We start from the raw sequence: 8,318 nt of genomic DNA on the forward strand, positions 1-8,318 counted from the left end.
CTAGAGACCAAGGTTGGGGAATTGACGCACATGACCAAAGTACATTACTTTATAGACAACAAAAGGAAGCTTGTGTCAGTCTTGAGGTAAGTGGATGAAACTTTATTTGAGAGAAAGTATGGGAGAATTGCCCACCAGATAAAGATCCCAGTTTAGATTTCAACAGTCAAGGTTTTAATACATTTCTGGATTATAGATGTTTCACATTTGGAGACGTTGACATGACCCCCCACCATTAAAAAGTATGCCCAAATTTTAAATTTCTTAAATGACTCTCACAAAGTATATTTCAGACAAATAATCGAGAACATAGTTGCCGAGGTCATAAAACTATTACATCTAGAACAAATTGATTAGTACAAAACATCAAATATAGGATTTAAGTGAAAGTTGATTGAGAATAAGCTGAAGATATATAAAGAAAAGGGAAAGTTAAGAGAAGAGAAATACCAAGCATTTGATTTCGTTGTCTTCAAGTTAGTTTTGTTTCCTTCATAAGGTGCTGGGATTATCAGTATTGAAGCTACAAACACCTTCGTTGAATATGAATGGATAAAAAATAACACTGCCTCAGCTATCTTGGATGAAACTTTCTTATCTCTAAACCATTATATATTGCATGGAAAAGGAGCGATGTGGGGATGTGTTCCTCTACTATTTATATGGATAGTAAGTCACTTAGAGACATCGAGAGAAGTTTTCAATAATTTCTAGTGGGTTCAATATGAGACCTTTTGGATTGATTTTAAGCGAAGAATGGAATGAGAAGGCATGAGTGAAAAAATATCAAGCACTCCCTCAGAGTAATTTTAGGTGGAAAACTCATTGAGTGAGTAGTACATCTTATCTTATGAGTTGTGGTGACAAAGCATTGATCCTGCTGATTGGTTTGACTAGTTATATCAGCTACTCACCCTCGTTGGTAGTTAGGCAATTTGAAGGCACATAATACTTACCAAAAACCTGGGGGTTAGCCAAGTATATTGGTGTGTTCAAAGAGGCTAATTTTTTAGTCGAGCTAGATGTCATCATATGTGATTGGGGGGGCTTGATTTAGTCTACAGGGAGGAACAACAAAAGAAATCATCAACCAACCCTAATTACTTAATATAGAGGAGTGGTGAATTATGTAGAGTACTTGAAAGTACAGGAGTGCAAAGCTGAAATACAATCACTAAGGAAAGATTATCCACCACTATGGAGCCCAAGAGGAAAATGGTAAATAACAAACAAGATTTGCAAGATGAGTTGGATAGGCTAAGGATTGAGCTGAACAACAACAAGAGTCAGTAGAAATTCTTAGAAAGCTAACTTTTGCATGGAATCCAGGAGTAGTTGGAAGAAAGAATGGCTAAATATGACAACCTGGTAAATAAGCACGTGATGGTAGAAAATAAGTTGATGACTCTAAAAAAGACCTCTGAAAGTAGAAAATATGCTGACAAAGAGTCAATAGTTTCTTTGAAAAAAAAAAGGACCACAACCAAAAAAGACTAGAGGTCGAAAAAGGGAAGAATAGATTGCCTAATCTTACTATTGAAGAAGAAAAAAGCTTAAGAGCTCAATATAAGGTCCAAGCTAAAAATGAAAGAGAAGCAAGAAAGGCATGTGAGTCAGATATGGGAGAGTACTAGAATAAAGCAAATGCCTTGAGAGATTTGGTCTTTACAACCCAGTCTAAGCTGGAATTCCATGAAGAAAAGGTGAAGAAAATGAAATAGCAATTCGAAAAGTGGAAAAAATACATCAATAGCTTTGATGTACAACTAAAAAAAAATTATGAGATTGATATAGAGAAGCACTAACTTCAAATGGCCAGAAACCAGATCCAACAATTAGAGAAAACAGTTCAGATGCTGAATAGAAACAACAAATCATTAGCCGCAAGCAACGAAACATTACTTCAAGATAATACTTTATTCCACTACAAGATTGAACAAACTGACGGGCTAATTGGTATGGTGGCTTAGAAGGAAAATGAGTTGCGAATGAAAGCCTTCATGATTGGCAACAACATTTATAAGTATGAAGAGTATTTGAATGAAGTTTTAGCTTTTATCAAGAATGTGTCCAATAGAGGAGTGACATTTGAGTAAAGACATAAGAAAATTCTTTGTATGTACTACTTGTCTTTGATGAATGAAAAGAGCTCAAACCCATTTTTTATGGTACTTTCTAATGTGCATGAGATTCAATCGATTTAAAGACTTGAGGAAAACCTCTACAAATATATCAGGCTATAGATTCTTCTCGTACTTAACAAGGAAGTCATAGTTTAGCTCTTTAAATAAGTTAATTAATACCTAATATGCATGTACATACATTTGCATTCATAAGTACACATGCATTCATTTTTAATGACACAAATACATACCCAGATTGAAATATAGGTCTGTAAAGAGCTCCAATCTGTAAAATCTATAACACCTGACTTCGATTGAGAAATATAAAAGATGAAAAACATGATCACCATAATGCTTATTTCCAAGAAGAATTGAATTCTCTAAAGGTTATCGTGGTTTGCGTCACTAGCGTACTCGAGTAAGCACTTAGAAATGCCTCTGGTGAAGGCCCTTCCAATCAACCTGCCACCTTTGTTCAAACTCAAACAACAACTCAGCTCCAAGAAATGGTAGGTTAATAAAGTCACGATCCCCAATATAATTAAGCATTTGTATATAGTCGACAGCATTAACATCAGCCTCTACAGTTGTAGATACATTCTCCATTGAATCTCATAAGACAAAATCATCTAATGATATTAATAAAGATAAGATGACAGCATTAAAGGCCAAAATAAAGGCTATTAAGGGAGTAGATTTGTATGATCCAATACAAGCCGTAGAAATATGTCTAATCCTAAACATAGTTATACCAAAGAAGTTTTGTGTTTCTAAGTTCATCAAATACATTGGAATCCAATACCTGATCACCCATCTCAAATCCCATTGCAACAAAATGATAGAAGTAGTACACGATAAAAAACTACTAATGTATTTCTTTCAGGATAATTTGACTGGGCAGCGTTAAGCTGGTATATGAGACTAAAGAACATAAAGATTCAAAGATAAAAAGATATGGTGGATACTTTCATTAAGCAATATAAGTACAACATTGATATTGCTCTTGATCAAACTAGCTATTCATATCTAGAAAAATATGATAAAAAAAAAACATTAGATAGTATGTTCAAAGATACAGAGATTTGGTTGTACATGTGCATCTTCCACTTTTAGATAAAGAGATGCTTACCTTATTCGCAAATACGTTCAATGTGTCATACCATGAACATGTGATGGGTAGTTCAGCACAACAATTTACTAACGATATGGCAGTAGCCGAGCATGTAGAGCAAAGGATAAGGATTGGTAGAATTTTTATGCCCGCTAAGAAGAAGGGCTTTAAAGGGAAGAAGAATGAGATCAATAAGGTCAAAAGTGGCTACAGAAGTAAGAAAAATCAATTCCAAAACTACAACACTCTATCCCCTTCATCCCAAATTGTCAACATCAACTTTAACTCTTCATTTCCTACTAGAAAATTTGATCCTAAAAATAACTAAGCCAAAAACCAGGCTGAAAATTTTCCAAAGAAAAATTACCAAAGAATCCAAGAACAATTATTCCCATTACCACTAACCTTAAATAAGATGCACCAAAAGCATCGGACATGTAACGCCAGTACCACTCAAACCTCTACAACCACCTTATCCTAGCTAGTACAAGTCAGACCTCATGATGGATGTATTTTACAAAAACAAAAACGTATGTCGAATGCAATTTATTGAATATAAGTTGCCCAAATTAATCTTGTCAAAACCTATGGTGGCACATAAGGGAAATTATAGTGCCATACCTTATAACTATAGGTACTCCTTCTAGAGCGCACATCTAACACCTGTCTTTCAAGTGGAAGTTAGAGGCCTAACTCACAGTAGAAGAAGTTTCACCCTAAAAAAACTTGAAAAACAAAAGGCCAAGGGTAAAGAACTGGTCGAACTAACGAAAGAAATAAATAAACTTGTCACTGAAGAAGAAACCAAAGAATTCTTGAAGCTTATGAAATAGAGTGAATAAATGTTGTTGAGCAGCTTAAGAAAACTCATGCTAGAATATCATTATTATCATTATTTCTAAGCTTCGAGCCATATATAAAGGTCGTGCAAAAGGTGTTGAATGAGGTATATGTGCCTTAAGACATTAACCAAGAAACCATATATCATCTAATGGGAAGAATCCAAGCCTTGAATTATATGCACTTCACTAATGATGAATTGGGTCCTGATGATTCTAAACATAACAAACCATTGTACATTACAATGCAATTTACAAGTGTCTTGGTTGGGAAAGTACTGATCGACGATGGTTCTACATGAAATGTGCCAAATAATTGGGACCTTGGAAGTGGAATTGTATATGGGGCCATAAATGTTCCTAGTGACATTGTAGGTGATGGACATTCATCCATTTACAACATATTGTTGGGAAATTCATGGATCCATACGGCTAGAGCAGTAGCTTCCTCACCATCACAGGGGTGTTGCGCTGTCGAGGCAACGATGAGGTTTTATCGTGCCTCCTAAGGAGATGTGTGTGTGTGTGTTGTTAGGAAAGGTTTTTGGATTTAATCATAAAATTATAATTAAGGTTCAAAAGTCGTCACCTAGTATTATGGTTACTAAAAACCTATGATTTACGAGAGTCTGGGTAAAGAACTGGTTGTGTAAGGGAAACACACATTCCCCCCAGTACACCCTACCTAAGGTAAACTACATTGTTGTTTGATTGTTTTTCTAGGATGAGTTTCTATTCATTGGGATTTCCTAAGGTTTAAGGCATATCTCCTTTCGTGAGAGAGTTTTTACCTCATTGGGTTTAATCATAATCGTTTTATAGTCCAAATTTTAGCATGGCATTTATTTTACATTTTGTGTAGTTTTAAACACAATAGTTATTAAAGTCTTCATCTAGACCTTAAAAAAAATGACTGGTACAAAGGTTTTTGATATTTTAGCTATACCGTAATGGATAATCATGATCTGGTTACGATATCTATTTTGCATTTTAAAACAATAAAAAGATGTAATTTTTGTTTTTTTTCCATGAAGATATTCTTGGAAAAATTTTAGGATTTGATCATATGCAACAAAATAGTTTTTAAAAATGAAATTAATTTAAAAGTTTTGAAAAAAAAATATAATCTTTTTAGAAATATTTTGGAGAAAGCTGAATATTTTAATATTAGGTTTGTATCTTACAATGTAAAAATACAACCTAATATTAAACCAAATTGGTAGAAAAACATGCGAGAAAATCACAAATTTTTTTGAAAGGATTTTTAATTTTTTTTGTTTTGTTTTATCTCTTTATATATGTGCGTGTGTGTGGGGGGGGTTGGGCTGACCTATCTAACTGAGCCGAGCCCAGGAAAATTAGGTTGGGCCGATCTCGGCCCAACATATCTCTTTTTTTTTACCGAGCCTGGCTCAATTATTTTGGCTGGGCGAGAACTGGTCCTACCTAAACTCCACTGGAACATTGGAAATGTGTGGAGAAGAAAGAGAAGAAAAGGTTAGGGAAGTGGAGCGAACCATTTGGCGTGGTGGCGATGACTAGCTAGCATGGGAAGACGATGTGAGGTCGGCGGTGGAAACAATGTAGGTTGGCTACGAACGAGAGGGAGGAATCGCTGGCATTGGTTACCAGAAGAAAAAAGGGAAGAAACGTTCAACAGCGAGGCAGGGAAATGTGCTAGTTGTTGGAGAAGCTAAGGGTGAGTCAGTAAAGGATATTCCCAACTATTGGTGGAGGAGAAAGGTTTTTGTGGGGTCTTTGGGACTGAAGATACGCTGGAGAGAGAAGGAAGAGAGAAAAGAGTTGGCTGGGAATTTGGGAATGACTGGTTTTTTTCCAGAATTTTGACCTGATTTTCTTCATGTTCAGGCCATGAAATCCACCTCTATTGATTCGACTAAAAAAAATCTCAACCGTTGGTTCAAAGTAGGCACTATTAACAGTTTAAGGCTACCTGAGTTGGCCTCTTTAGGTCAGCGTTGCAGCCATTGTGGTGTAAATAAGCCTGAATGGACCATAGCAAGGTGTAAAGGGATGTCATGTAATCATTTACGTGCAAAGTTTGTCAAATTTAGTGAAGGTTAGAGGCATTAAATGCTTTGTCAAATTTGGTGAAGGTTAGAGGCATTACATGCACAAATTAGCCTCTCTGAGCGGTCATTTCAGAGAAAATTGAAAAAAAAGATGAATAGCAACCAAAACGACGTCGTTTTGGTAAAATGCAGTTTGGTCCTTTGATTTCTGATGTATCTCATATACACCCCCGATTGGCTTCACTTTAAATATTATGCAATTTTCCCCTTTAAAGCATCAATTTTAGCCCCGAATTGGCACGAAGTTTTCACTTCGGTCCTTGGTTTCAGATTTATTCAATTTGACCCTCAATTAACCATTAAACTTTTAATTTCTTCAATTTCACCCTCAATTTCAATCAATTAAGCCCCTATAGTTCGGCACCTTTTGCAAAATGATTCTTTAATGTGAAAATTTTCAACTTGACCCCAAAACTTTAATGTTCTTACGATTTGACTCCTGATTTCAATCAATTGACTTGGTAAAAATTAAATTTGGTCTCTTAAAATTTCAATCTTCTCAATTAAGGCCAAATTGGGCTTCCAAACTTAATTTTTCACCAATTAAACTCCTAATAATTAATTTGACCGATTTAAAGTATAATTAAGTCCTTGCACTTAATTAAATCCTTCAATTAGACTCAAATTAATTCTTAATCATAATGAAACTTCAATTGGCCCATGATTAAATCAAATTGGCCTATTAAAAATTTAATTATGTCCTTGGACTTAATATTTATACAAATTCGTCCAATAATTATTTAATTTGACCTTGAATCGCATTGTTTCTCTATTTATTAGGCATAATGGGGTACAATTAGGCCTCGAATTTCCTCTAAAATTGCACCTTGTATTTTTTTAAAACCCTCATCGACCTGTTTTCTTCATGTTGCCAGCTTTTATTTTGAAAAAAAATAAATTTTAGGAATAACCCATAAATGGGTTATGATAGTTGCCTCCCTCTTTACAATGCTTTTAATAGCAAGTCTCATAATAGACTTTAGATAGTAAGTTTTGTAAAGAAGAAAATGAAAAACATGTAAGAAATTCACCATATCAGCAAATGATGAATCCTTCTAAAAATATTTGAAGTGGTGGCTAGAAAACGCACTCAAAAGAAAAATAGAAAGGTTTTCTAGTAAAAATCAAAGGTTTTTGAAATGGTCAAATTATCATAGGTGACCTGCCCATGAAAAAATAAAAAGGAGTTTTGAAGGTGGTTTCATTGTAATGGGCGACCTGCCCAGGTGTAAAATAAATACGATGCTAAAATTTAGACTTTAGAACTATTAGTATTAAACCCGATGAGGTAGAGACTCTCTCATGAAGGGAGATCTACCTTAAACTTTAGAAAAGACCAATGAATAGAAACTCGATCTAGAAAAACAATCAAACAACAATGCAACTTACCTTAGATAGGGTGTACTGAGGGGCGATACAACTCTCACAGGCCATAGGTTCCTAGTAACTATAATACTATGTGGCAAATCCTGAACCTTCATCATAATTTTATGATTAAATCAAAAAACCTTTCTCAACAACACACACACACACACACACCTCCTCAGGAGGCACGATAAAACCTCTTTGTCGACCCAACATCGTGGCACTCCCGCAACACTCACTACAACAATGCTTGAAAGATATTATGAATGGAATGCTGATAACCATCAAGGCTGAGGAGACAATTTCCGTGATAAGAAATGTGGTTGTACCATTCATCTAGGTAGAAGATTATAAAGATGGGAACATTCGCATGTTTGAAATCATGAATGCAAAATAGGTTCCTGAGTGATGCAAATTGGGAAGAAAGGGACATAGAAGAGTTTACTAGGTTGGTGGAAAAGTCTGAGAAAACCTGAAACCTATCAAGGAAGAGCTAGAAATCCCAAATTTGAAAACCCGTCAGGGAAGAGCAAGAAAAGAAAGAATTAAAGATTGATACCTTTATTACAGCTAAAGAACAAGATAGGTTGATATCTTTGTTACTTGAGTATGTAGATATTTTTGCTTGGACTTATACGTATATGCCAAGTTTTGATATAGATATAATAGTACACAAAATTCCTTTAGTAAAAGGTGTAAAACCAATTAAACAAAAAACCAGACGAATGCGTTAGATATGCTACTCAAAGTAAAAGCATAGATACAAAAACAGTGGGATGCATGATTT

Source organism: Populus nigra, chromosome 1 (genome assembly GCF_951802175.1).
Source record: "Populus nigra chromosome 1, ddPopNigr1.1, whole genome shotgun sequence".
NCBI classification, from domain to species: domain Eukaryota; kingdom Viridiplantae; phylum Streptophyta; class Magnoliopsida; order Malpighiales; family Salicaceae; genus Populus; species Populus nigra.